We start from the raw sequence: 14,550 nt of genomic DNA on the forward strand, positions 1-14,550 counted from the left end.
TATATATATATATATATATGTCGTACCTAGTAGCCAGAACTCACTTTTCAGCCTACAATGCAAGGCCCGATTTGCCTAATAAGCCAAGTTTTCCTGAATTAATATATTTTCTCTAATTTTTTTCTTATGAAATGATAAAGCTACCCATTTCATTATGTAAGAGGTCAATTTTTTTTTATTGGAGTTAAAATTAACGTAGATATATGACTGAACCTAACCAACCCTACCTAACCTAACCTAACCTATCTTTATAGGTTAGGTTAGGTTAGGTAGCCGAAAAAGTTAGGTTAGGTTAGGTTAGGTAGGTTAGGTAGTCGAAAAGCAATTAATTCATGAAAACTTGGCTTATTAGGCAAATCGGGCCTTGCATAGTAGGCTGAGAAGTGCGTTCTGGCTACTAGGTACGACATATATATATATATATATATATATATATATATATATATATATATATATATATATATATATATATATATATATATATATATATATATATATGTCGTACCTAGTAGCCAGAACGCACTTCTCAGCCTACTATGCAAGGCCCGATTTGCCTAATAAGCCAAGTTTTCATGAATTAATTGTTTTTCGACTACCTAACCTACCTAACCTAACCTAACCTAACTTTTTCGGCTACCTAACCTAACCTAACCTATAAAGATAGGTTAGGTTAGGTTAGGTAGGGTTGGTTAGGTTCGGTCATATATCTACGTTAATTTTAACTCCAATAAAAAAAAATTGACCTCATACATAATGAAATGGGTAGCTTTTTCATTTCATAAGAAAAAAATTAGAGAAAATATATTAATTCAGGAAAACTTGGCTTATTAGGCAAATCGGGCCATGCATAGTAGGCTGAGAAGTGTATTCTGGCTACTAGGTACGACATATATATATATATATATATATATATATATATATATATATATATATATATATATATATATATATATATATATATATATGATGAATTAGAAACTTCAGACTTACATGCTGCATGCAAACAGATTTTTCTGTGATGCAGTTTTTTGGTATTGGAAACTATTCAGCACTACGACTCACAGAGCAACTCAATTCTTACAAAGTTTCTTGATTTCTCCAAGGACTTTGACAAAGCATACCACACCACACTTTTCAAAGAATTGCTGAAAAGAAAAGTATGACCTGCAATCACTAGATGCTCATATATTTCTTATCAGGTAAGCTAAGATGTTGTGAAAGGGAGTGTGTTCTATTCTAGAATGGGTCAAACAAAGAGCTGTGTTTAGTCTTTTATATTTTTATTTTTTTTGCTGTCTAACTTTATCGACCTGTAGAGAGTTAAAAATAAGTAGAGCAGGCTGTCATATAATGTTTTTTCATCAACCAACCACCAAAGAGGCTATGATTTTTTTTTAGAAATATATGAATTATTTAGTGCTGAATACAACCCTACGTTCGATCCTGGTAAATGTTCACCATCTATGAACACAACATAGCCACCCCGGGATACGTCGTTCCAGCACCAGTAGCTCACTTGCTACTATCAACACTTCACTGTCTTCAACGACCAGGTCCTTTCTTGTTCCGACCGAAACAAGCCTTGCGTTCCTGAGGACTGCACCCAATCACTTAGGGTGGAGGGTAGGTTATCTTGAGGTTATCTTGAGATGATTTCGGGGCTCTAGTGTCCCCGCGGCCCGGTCCTCGACCAGGCCTCCATCCCCAGGAAGCAGCCCGTGACAGCTGACTAACACCCAGGTACCTATTTTACTGCTAGGTAACAGGGGCATAGGGTGAAAGAAACTCTGCCCATTGTTTCTCGCCGGCGCCTGGGATCGAACCCAGGACCACAGGATCACAAGTCCAGCGTGCTGTCCGCTCGGCCGACCGGCTCCCGTCGTAGAGCGACAGTCTCGCTTCATGCAGGTCGCTGCTCAATTCCCGATCGTTTAAGTGGTTGGGAACCATTCATTTCCCCACCACATTCCAAAATCCTTATCTTGATACCTTCCCAGTGTTATATAGTAACAATGGCTTGGTGTACTTTGTTGATAGTTCCTTTCCCTTCCCTTGTTAATGACTGCCCTTGCTCGCCACTCCATGTGGACTGCATTTCGCCGTCCAACGTATCTCTCACATATTCTGAGGAAAGAAACTCCTTTAGTACGAAGGAAGCTACACGATCTGCGATCGACAGATGTGTTAACATCGTTACAGTGAAAGACTATTGTAGCTAAAATAGGCTATTGCGGGTGTAATGCAGCTGTAGCAGGTGTGAATCAGCTCTGAAGGGTTTGGTCCAGCTATTGTGGGTGTTCTCCAGCTATAGTGGGTGTTCACCAGCTATTGTGGGTGTTCACCAGCTATGGTGGGTGTTCACCAGCTATAGTGGGTGTTCACCAGCTATTGTGGGTGTTCACCAGCTATGGTGGGTGTTCACCAGCTATAGTGGGTGTTCACCAGCTATAGTGGGTGTTCACCAGCTATGGTGGGTGTTCACCAGCTATTGTGGGTGTTCACCAGCTATGGTGGGTGTTCACCAGCTATGGTGGGTGTTCACCAGCTATAGTGGGTGTTCACCAGCTATGGTGGGTGTTCACCAGCTATGGTGGGTGTTCACCAGCTATTGTGGGTGTTCACCAGCTATGGTGGGTGTTCACCAACTATGGTGGGTGTTCACCAGCTATAGTGGGTGTTCACCAGCTATTGTGGGTGTTCACCAGCTATGGTGGGTGTTCACCAGCTATTGTGGGTGTTCACCAGCTATTGTGGGTGTTCACCAGCTATGGTGGGTGTTCACCAGCTATGGTGGGTGTTCACCAGCTATTGTGGGTGTTCACCAGCTATGGTGGGTGTTCACCAGCTATTGTGGGTGTTCACCAGCTATGGTGGGTGTTCACCAGCTATGGTGGGTGTTCACCAGCTATGGTGGGTGTTCACCAGCTATGGTGGGTGTTCACCAGCTATTGTGGGTGTTCACCAGCTATGGTGGGTGTTCACCAGCTATAGTGGGTGTTCACCAGCTATTGTGGGTGTTCACCAGCTATGGTGGGTGTTCACCAGCTATGGTGGGTGTTCACCAGCTATAGTGGGTGTTCACCAACTCTGATAACTGTGCACCAGCTGTGATGAGTATGGACCAGCTGTGATGAGTATGGACCAGGTGTGATGAGTGTGGACCAGCTGTGATGAGTGTGGACCAGCTGTGATGAGTGTGGACCAGGTGTGATGAGTGTGGACCAGCTGTGATGAGTATGGACCAGGTGTGATGAGTATGGACCAGGTGTGATGAGTATGGACCAGGTGTGATGAGTATGGACCAGATGTGATGAGTGTGGACCAGCTGTGATGAGTATGGACCAGGTGTGATGAGTATGGACCAGGTGTGATGAGTGTGGACCAGCTGTGATGAGTATGGACCACGTGTGATGAGTATGGACCAGATGTGATGAGTGTGGACCAGGTGTGATGAGTGTAGACCAGCTGTGATGAGTATGGACCAGCTGTGATGAGTATGGACCAGGTGTGATGAGTATGGACCAGGTGTGATGAGTGTGGACCAGGTGTGATGAGTATGGACCAGGTGTGATGAGTGTGGACCAGCTGTGATGAGTATGGACCAGGTGTGATGAGTATGGACCAGGTGTGATGAGTGTGGACCAGGTGTGATGAGTGTGGACCAGGTGTGATGAGTATGGACCAGGTGTGATGAGTATGGACCAGGTGTGATGAGTATGGACCAGGTGTGATGAGTGTGGACCAGCTGTGATGAGTATGGACCAGGTGTGATGAGTATGGACCAGGTGTGATGAGTGTGGACCAGGTGTGATGAGTGTGGACCAGGTGTGATGAGTATGGACCAGCTGTGATGAGTATGGACCAGCTGTGATGAGTATGGACCAGGTGTGATGAGTATGGACCAGGTGTGATGAGTGTGGACCAGGTGTGATGAGTGTGGACCAGGTGTGATGAGTGTGGACCAACTGACTACAGATGTATGGTGACCAACAGGTACGGGACGATAAGCTACCCCGGCGCCACCATGACAGCGGCCGGCTGCGAGGACATGATCCGTGACCTCCGTCATCACAGAGTGAAGGTGGAGCAGTTTGTGGTCCCTCGCGCCATCCCTCTCTCCGACCACCAGCTGGACCACCTCATTACCCTTGCTAGGACCATGCGCGGGTCTTACTTCTGGAGGTGAGTCTCTCTCTCTCTCTTACTTCAGTCATCACTGCCACCATTACTACCACCACTACACCTACAACACTACTGCCACCTACAACACTACTGCCACCTACAACACTACTGCCACCATTACTACCACAACTACACCAACAACACTACTGCCACCATTACTACCACAACTACACCAACAACACTACTGCCACCATTACTACCACCACTACACCTACAACACTACTGCCACCACTACACCTACAACACTACTGCCACCTACAACACTACACCTACAACACTACTGCCACCATTACTACCACCACTACACCAACAACACTACTGCCACCATTACTACCACAACTACACCAACAACACTACTGCCACCATTACTACCACAACTACACCAACAACACTACTGCCACCATTACTACCACCACTACACCTACAACACTACTGCCACCATTACTACCACCACTACACCTACAACACTACTGCCACCATTACTACCACCACTACACCTCCAACACTACTGCCACCACTACACCTACAACACTACTGCCACCATTACTACCATCACTACACCTCCAACACTACTGCCACCATTACTACCATCACTACACCTCCAACACTACTGCCACAACTACACCTACAACACTACTGCCACTATTACTACCACCACTACACCTCCAACACTACTGCCACCATTACTACCATCACTACACCTCCAACACTACTGCCACAACTACACCTACAACACCACTGCCACCATTACTACCATCACTACACCTCCAACACTACTGCCACCATTACTACCACCACTACACCTCCAACACTACTGCCACCACTACACCTACAACACTACTGCCACCATTACTACCACCACTACACCTACAACACTACTGCCACCATTACTACCATCACTACACCTCCAACACTACTGCCACAACTACACCTACAACACCACTGCCACCATTACTACCATCACTACACCTCCAACACTACTGCCACCATTACTACCACCACTACACCTCCAACACTACTGCCACCACTACACCTACAACACTACTGCCACCATTACTACCATCACTACACCTCCAACACTACTGCCACAACTACACCTACAACACCACTGCCACCATTACTACCATCACTACACCTACAACACTACTGACACCATTACTACCACCACTACACCTCCAACACTACTACCACCACTACACCTCCAACACTACTGCCACCACTACACCTACAACACTACTGCCACCATTACTACCATCACTACACCTCCAACACTACTGCCACAACTACACCTACAACACTACTGCCACTATTACTACCATCACTACACCTCCAACACTACTCCCACAACTACACCTACAACACTACTGCCACTATTACTACCACCACTACACCTACAACACTACTGCCACCATTACTACCATCACTACACCTCCAACACTACTGCCACAACTTCACCTACAACACTACTGCCACTATTACTACCATCACTACACCTCCAACACTACTGCCACAACTACACCTACAACACTACTGCCACTATTACTACCATCACTACACCTACAACACTACTGCCACCATTACCATCACCCACACTCCTCCAACACCATTACCTGCCACCATTACCATCACCAACACTCCTCCAACACTACTGCCACCATTACCACCACCAACACTCCTCCAACACTACTGTTATGAGGGGCAGGTGGTTGTTCTGTGAGGGCCAATAGCTAAAGTCAAGAAATTCCTAAAATATTGGAAATACGTACGCCCGGCCCCCAGGGAAGATCAATCCCAGCAATTAATAAGTGAAAGTCTGTTGTCTACGGTTAATCACCTACTCCACTCCAAACTGGATGAAAGGATCCTCCTAAACTTTATCCTTATTTATTAAATCCTCTAATAACCCCCATATACAAAACTACAATCAATTACTTTACCACTCTACTTTACGTTAAAATCCTTGCACCCACATAGGCAGGATGCAAAACTTACAAACTGCAACTAGAGTAAAGACTACTTTTCCTGAAGGGACACTTGTAAACACATATAGGTAGCACTTGCAAATAAGACAGGTGGTCGGTCACCTTAAACCACCCCTCTTAAGTGGGGCTCAAACCCTGGCTTAAGGAGTCACCACTAAATAACCTAGAACTCGGTGGCATTTAATACTATACACAAGAAGTAGGTACTTAGCTTATACACAGGTTACGGAGAGAAAAGAGAGGAGGAGGAGGATAAACAGAACCCACATGGTCGTGTGTGACCGCACTGAGCACCAGCCAGCCAGAGAAGAACGAGCAGGAGCGCTCTCAAGATCGCTGCCTTGAGAGATACTCAACTGATCGTACAGCACCAAATATACGTCTTCACAGACATTCATTACTAGGTACTTTAACATTTCTCAGAATAGCTAATAACTAGCTCTATATTATATATTATATAATTAACCCAAGAGTTTTCCAGCTCTGTGAGCAACAAGGATATTCCTACGTCTGACAGAGAAGACGGAAACAAAACACATCAGGGGTATGAAATGCCCTGAATATAAGTAACTGTAAATTAAATATCCATCTTACATAATACAATCCTATCAATCTATATAAATAAAAATGGAAATGTTCATTTGTTCAAAATCGCTAATCTCCGTAAGTTCTTCACCGATTGCGTTGAAATTTTCACACAACGTTCCATTTATATACATACTATATAGATGTCACGTCTGTGACGGAAAAAAAACATGATTTAAAAAATAACAGTTTTTTTCATGTGAGGGAAATCTTCGAAACCTCTTCACCGATTTCTTTGAAATTTTTACACAACGTTGCATTCGAATAGGCGAGTGTTTTTAAATACCTACTATATAAATACCTCACCTGTGACAGGAAAAAACATGTTTTTTTTTTTTTAAAAGCGCCCTCTGTTGGATGTCAGAGCAACACATGCTGTGATCTACAAAAGTTCTTCACTGATTTCTTTGAAACTTTGACACAACGTTCCATTCGAATATGTGCATGTTTTTATATATCTACTATTTTAATGCCACACCTGTGACAGGTAAAAACATGCTTTTTTTGAAAAACAGCGCCATCTGTTGCATGTAAGAGCAACACACGCTAGGCAAAATATGTTACGATTCCATTTCAATGTTTTCAATTGCATTGATATATTGAATTTTCATAAAATTTTGATTTATTTTCATTTTGATTTAATTATTTTATGTGACATTGCATTGGAATTGAGCTGCGTTGTTTACCATACCGTTCATTTCGTGAGTATAGTTTATTTGTTTCTTTCATTGTTTTTCATTTCGTTTTTTTAACACTTCTTCTTATTTTTCAGTGCAATTGGTGGTGAAATTGAGCTGTGTCGATTTATCTGCGTTTGAATTGAAATTTTGTTAATATTTTTTGTTTTTGTTTTGAAAACAAGAAAATGGACAACACGTTAATTTCACAGCTGCAAATGTGCAACAAACAGCTATGAATCCACCGGCTACAACGTTAACTGCTTTCTTCACGTTATGTCAAAATGACGCGTTTGCGAAAATACTGCTGTATTCGGAAGTGCCTACATATTATACGTGGAATGCCAGTAGAAAATCATATGAACGACGCAAACGAGGAGAGCGAGTCGACGGACGACCTGGCATATTCAAATAAACTACGATAGGCAGACTGTACATTGTGCATCCCAATCAAGATCAATGCTTCTTTCTTCGTATGTTGTTGGTAAATGTGACCGGTCCAACGGCTTTCCAGCAATTGAGATTTGTCAACGGTGCAACACATGCCACTTCCCGTAGTGTATATCAAGCTCTCAATTTATTGGAGAACGACTGACACTGGGATGTATGCATTAATATGCGTCCAACACGTCACATCCAAATCAAATTCGTGCATTGTTTGTAATCAAATTGACCACCGACTCTCCTTCATCTCCAACAGAGTTATGGGAGAAATATAAATCGCACATGGCTGAAGTGTATTTGTATCGAACAGTCCGTCGAATATGCAAGGAAAATTAAAATATGAACATGGATTTCACAGCAAAAATGTACAACGAAGCGTTGATAATAATTGAAGATTTGTGCTTAGAAATCGTGAACAAGGTTTTCTAGCAATTAGAAATGCCATCACCGAATCGATCTGCTACTGCTTCGTTCGATGTAGAATTGTGTCGTGAACAAAGTTACAACACGGGTGATCTGTTGTCGTATGTGCACTCAAATATTCCTAATCTAACGCTAGAGCGAAAAGGCATCTACAGTCAAATAATTCAAACTGTCAGTAATGTGCTTGGAGATATCTTCTTAGATGCGCCAGGAGGAACTGGTAAAAGCTTCCTAATTAGATTAATTCTGGCAACATTTCGATCCCAAAATGGTCTAACCGTAGCTCTTGCATCGTTCGGAATAGCTGCGACATTGCTACCAGGTGGAAGAACTGCTACTTCGGCTTTGAAATTGCCATTGAACATGCAATTCATTGAAACTCCCACGTGCAACATTTCCAAAGCATCCGGCATAGGAAAAGTATTTGCAGAAATGCAAACTTATTGTTTGGGATGAATGCATAATGGCCCCAAAAAAATCGATCGAGGCTCTTGATCGATCATTGCAAGATTTGCGTGGAAACATCAGACCATTTGGGACCGCATTAATATTGTTTGCAGATTTCAGGCAAACATTACCTGTAATTCCTCGATCGACACCAGCGGACGAAATAAATGCTGGGCTGAAATACTTTACTTTGTGGCGCCACATAAAGACATTTAAATTAACCACAAATATGTGTGTCCAGCTGCAAAATGGTAAATCAGCCGAGATATTCTCACAACAATTTTTGGTAATTGGGAACGTAAACGTGCCGGTAGATCTGACCTCAGGACGAATTTCATTGCCTCATAACTAATACAATTTAGTGACGTCAAAAGAAGAATTAGTTGAAAAAGTATTTCCCAATATTCAAACCAATTATATGAATGACGATTGGCTGAGTGAACGAGCTATTCTTGTGGCCAAGAACAAAGTCGTCTACGAACTTAACAATATTATTCAGTCTAACATTCAGAGCGAGGCAGTCACATGCAAGTCCGTCGACACTGTTGAAGAAGCAGATGAAGCGGTTATTGATCCAACAGAATTTTTTAAATCACTCGATCTGCCAGGGATATCACCACACGTACTGCAATTGAAAATCGGCGTGCCAATTATCATGTTGCGAAATATCAACCAGCCAAAACTTTGCAACGCCACGCGGCTTGCAGTAAAAAAAAAAAAGTGTGTGTATGTGGGTGTGTGTGAGTGTGTGTGTGTGTGTGTGTGTGTGTGTGTGTGTGTGTGTGTGTGTGTGTGTGTGTGTGTGTGTGTGTGTGTGTGTGAGTGTGTGTGTGTGTGTGTGTGTGTGTGTGTGTGTGTGTGTGTGTGTGTGTGTGTGTGTGTGTGTGTGTGTGTGGGTGTGTGTGTGTGTGGGTGTGTGTGTGTGTGTGTGTGTGTGTGTGTATGTGGGTGTGTGTGAGTGTGTATGTGTGTGTGTGTGTGTGTGTGTGTGTGTGTGTGTACTCACCTATATGTACTCACCTATATGTGCTTGCAGGATCGAGCATTGACTCTTGGATCCCGCCTTTCGAGCATCGGTTGTTTACAGCAATGACTCCTGTCCAATTTCCCTATCATACCTGGTTTTAAAATTATGAATAGTATTTGCTTCCACAACCTGTTCCTGAAGTGCATTCCATTTTCCCACTACTCTCACGCTAAAAGAAAACTTCCTAACATCTCTGTGACTCATCTGAGTTTCAAGCTTCCATCCATGTCCTCTCGTTCTGTTACTATTCCGTGTGAACATTTCGTCTATGTCCACTCTGTCAATTCCTCTGAGTATCTTATACGTTCCTATCATGTCCCCCCTCTCCCTTCTTCTTTCTAGTGTCGTAAGGCACAGTTCCCTCAGGCGCTCTTCATACCCCATCCCTCGTAGCTCTGGGACGAGTCTCGTTGCAAACCTCTGAACCTTTTCCAGTTTCATTATATGCTTCTTCAGATGGGGACTCCATGATGAGGCGGCATACTCTAAGACTGGCCTTACGTAGGCAGTGTAAAGCGCCCTAAATGCCTCCTTACTTAGGTTTCTGAATGATGTTCTAACTTTTGCCAGTGTAGAGTACGCTGCTGTCGTTATCCTATTAATATGTGCCTCAGGAGATAGATTAGGTGTTACGTCCACCCCCAGGTCTCTTTCACGCATCGTTACAGGTAGGCTGTTCCCCTTCATTGTGTACTGTCCCTTTGGTTTCCTATCTCCTAGTCCCATTTCCATAACTTTACATTTGCTCGTGTTGAATTCTAGTAGCCATTTCTCTGACCATCTCTGCAATCTGTTCAGGTCCTCTTGGAGGATCCTGCAATCCTCATCTGTCACAACTCTTCTCATCAACTTTGCATCATCCGCAAACATCGACATGTAGGACTCTACGCCTGTAAACATGTCGTTAACATATACAAGAAATAGAATTGGTCCCAGCACCGATCCTTGTGGTACTCCACTTGTTACTGTTCGCCAGTCCGACTTCTCGCCCCTTACCGTAACTCTTTGGCTCCTTCCTGTTAGGTAGTTCCTTATCCATTCTAGGACCTTTCCCCCCACCCCCGCCTGCCTCTCGAGCTTGAACAGCAGTCTCATGTGCGGTACTGTATCAAAGGCTTTTTGGCAGTCCAGAAATATGCAGTCTGCCCAACCATCTCTGTCCTGTCTTATCCTCGTTATTTTATCATAGAATTCCAGAAGGTTTGTTAGGCACGATTTCCCTGTCCAGAACCCATGTTGATGTTTGTTCACAAACCTAATGTTCTCCAGGTGTGCAACCAGTCGTAGCCTAATTATTCTTTCCAGTATTTTACAGGGGATGCTTGTCAGTGATACAGGTCTGTAGTTAAGTGCCTCCTCCCTATCTCCTTTCTTGAAGATCGGCACGACATTTGCCTTCTTCCAGCAACTGGGCAATTCTCCTGACATAAGTGACTCATTAAAGATCATTGCCAGAGGCACGCTGAGGGCCTGTGCTGCTTCTTTTAGTATCCACGGTGATACTTTGTCTGGTCCAACTGCTTTAGTTGCATCTAGAGTTGTCAACTGTTTCATTACCTCCTCTGCTGTCACCTCTATATCTGATAGTCTTTCATCTAGGGTAACCCCTTCCAACAATGGGAGCTGCTCAGGCTCGGTAGTGAACACTCCATGGAAACTGGCATTCAGTGCCTCGCAGATTTCCTTGTCACTTTCAGTATATGCCCCCTCTGTCTTCCTTAGTCTTGTCACTTGGTCGTTCACCGACATTTTTCTTCTTATATGACTGTGTAGTAACTTAGGTTGTTTTTTCGCTTTGATTGCAATATCGTTCTCATAGTCCCTTTCCGATGTTCGTCTTATGTTAATGTAATCGTTCCTAGCTCTGTTGTATCTGCTTCTGTTGTCCTCTGTTCTTTGTCTTCTGTACTTCCTCCACTCCCGCCTGCTGGCCATTTTTGCTTCCTGACACTGTCTATTAAACCATGGGTTATTATATTCCTTCTTATTTTTTCCCTTTACCGTTGGTATAAATCTCTCTTCGGCCTCCTGGCATTTCTGTATGACTAGGTCCATCATATCTTGGACTGTTTTTCCTCTAATTTCTTCCTCCCACTGCACTTCACCCAGATAGTCCCTTATCCTCATATAGTCCCCTTTCCTGTAGTCAGCTCTCCTTTCCCAGATCTCTTGTCCCATGGTCATAATTTTGAATTCCATCATGTAGTCAAAGACTAGGACACAATGGTCACTGGCCCCTAGAGGTATTTCATGCTCTAAATTCTCGATATCTTCTACGTTCTGGGTGAAAATCAGGTCTAATAGGCTCGGTGCATCTCCTCCTCTTTCCCTTGTGTCTTCCTTCACATGTTGTGTCAGGAAATTCCTGTCTATAACATCTACTAATTTTGCTCCCCACGTTTCATCCCCTCCATGGGGATTCCTTGATTCCCAATTTATCTCTCCATGATTTAGGTCCCCCATGATCAGCAGCTTCGCTCTCATTCTGTGGGCTAGTGTTGCTGCCTTCTGCAGTTCATCTATACATGCTTTGTTGTTGTCATCATACTCCTGCCTGGGTCTTCTACTGTTTGGTGGGGGATTGTAGATTACCATGATCACAATCTTCCTCCCATCTACTGTCAGAGTTCCATGTATGAAGCTTGTGCACTCATTGGTAACTCGATTTCCCAGGTCTTCAAACTTCCATTTCCGCTTTATTAGGAGTGCTACTCCCCCTCCCTGTCTCTGTGTCCTCTCTTTTCGTATCACCTGGTACCCTTCAGGAAAGATTGCATCTGAGATCATGTCATTAATTTTAGTTTCCACAATTGCAACTATGTCAGGATCTGCTTCACTCACTCTTTCTTTTATCTCTTCTGCTTTATTAGATACCCCATCAGCATTGGTGTACCACACATTGGTGTGTGTGTGTGTGTGTGTGTGTGTGTGTGTGTGTGTGTGTGTGTGTGTGTGTGTGTGTGTGTGTGTGTACTCACCTAATTGTACTCACCTAATTGTGCTTGTGGGGGTTGAGCTCTGGCTCTTTGGTCCCGCCTCTCAACCGTCAATCAACTGGTGTACAGATTCCTGAGCCTATTGGGCTCTATCATATCTACATTTGAAACTGTGTATGGAGTCAGCCTCCACCACATCACTTCCTAATGCATTCCATTTACTAACTACTCTGACACTGAAAAAGTTCTTTCTAACGTCTCTGTGGCTCATTTGGGTACTCAGCTTCCACCTGTGTCCTCTTGTTCGCGTCCCACCAGTGTTGAATAGTTCATCCTTGTTTACCCGGTCGATTCCCCTGAGGATTTTGTAGGTTGTGATCATGTCCCCCCTTACTCTTCTGTCTTCCAGTGTCGTAAGGTGCATTTCCCGCAGCCTTTCCTCATAACTCATGCCTCTTAGTTCTGGGACTAGTCTAGTAGCATACCTTTGGACTTTTTCCAGCTTCGTCTTGTGCTTGACAAGGTACGGGCTCCATGCTGGGGCCGCATACTCCAGGATTGGTCTTATATATAAGGTGTACAAGATTCTGAATGATTCCTTACACAGGTTCCTGAACGCCGTTCTGATGTTAGCCAGCCTCGCATATGCCGCAGACGTTATTCTCTTTATGTGGGCTTCAGGAGACAGGTTTGGTGTGATATCAACTCCTAGATCTTTCTCTCTGTCTGTTTCATTAAGTACTTCATCTCCTATTCTGTATCCTGTGCCTGGCCTCCTGTTTCCACTGCCTAGTTTCATTACTTTGCATTTACTCGGGTTGAACTTCAACAGCCATTTGTTGGACCATTCACTCAGTCTATCCAGGTCATCTTGTAGCCTCCTACTATCATCCTCTGTTTCAATCCTCCTCATAATTTTTGCATCGTCGGCAAACATTGAGAGGAACGAATCTATACCCTCTGGGAGATCATTTACATATACCAGAAACAGTATCGGTCCAAGGACTGACCCCTGCGGGACTCCACTTGTGACGTCTCGCCAATCTGAGACCTCACCCCTCACACAGACTCGTTGTCTCCTGTTGCTTAGGTACTCCTCTATCCACCGGAGTACCTTCCCTCTCACTCCAGCCTGCATCTCCAACTTTCGCACTAGCCTCTTGTGTGGCACTGTATCAAAGGCTTTCTGACAATCCAAAAATATGCAGTCTGCCCACCCTTCTCTTTCTTGCCTTATTTTTGTTGCCTGGTCGTAGAATTCAAGTAACCCTATGAGGCAGGACCTGCCATCCCTGAACCCATGTTGATGCTGTGTTACAAAGTTCCTTCGCTCCAGATGCTCCACTAGTTTTTTTCGCACAATCTTCTCCATCAGCTTGCATGGTATGCAGGTTAGGGACACTGGCCTGTAGTTCAGTGCCTCCTGTCTATCCCCTTTCTTGTATATCGGGACTACGTTAGCTGCTTTCCAAATATCTGGCAGTTCCCCTGTTGCCAGTGATTTGTTATACACTATGGAGAGTGGTAGGCACAGTTCTCTTGCTCCTTCCTTTAGAACCCAAGGGGAGATTCCATCTGGGCCTATAGCCTTCGTCACGTCCAATTCTAGTAAACACTTCCTTACTTCCCCACTGGTAATCTCAAACTCTTCCAGTGGTTCCTGGTTAGCTATTCCCTCACTTACCTCTGGAATTTCTCCTTGCTCTAAGGTGAAGACCTCCTGGAATTTCTTATTCAATTCCTCACACACTTCCTTGTCATTTGTAGTGAATCCTTCCGCCCCTATCCTTAATCTCATAACCTGTTCCTTTACTGTTGTTTTTCTCCTAATGTGGCTATGCAACAAT

The 14,550-nt window shown here is 43.9% G+C and overlaps 1 protein-coding gene across 2 annotated transcripts in view; it reads left to right on the forward strand.

Annotated features, from left to right (window-relative positions):
- Positions 1-14,550, forward strand: part of LOC123752340 (WD repeat-containing protein 87-like) — a 112,153-nt gene that overhangs the window by 58,732 nt on the left and 38,871 nt on the right. For both annotated transcript variants that reach the window (XM_069306854.1, XM_069306855.1), the window contains one exon: positions 3,994-4,182. The gene's annotated coding sequence lies outside the window, so the exon portion shown is untranslated. The remainder of the gene's footprint in view (positions 1-3,993; positions 4,183-14,550) is intronic.

The sequence above is a fragment of the Procambarus clarkii genome, chromosome 59, assembly GCF_040958095.1.
Source record: "Procambarus clarkii isolate CNS0578487 chromosome 59, FALCON_Pclarkii_2.0, whole genome shotgun sequence".
NCBI lineage: Eukaryota > Metazoa > Arthropoda > Malacostraca > Decapoda > Cambaridae > Procambarus > Procambarus clarkii.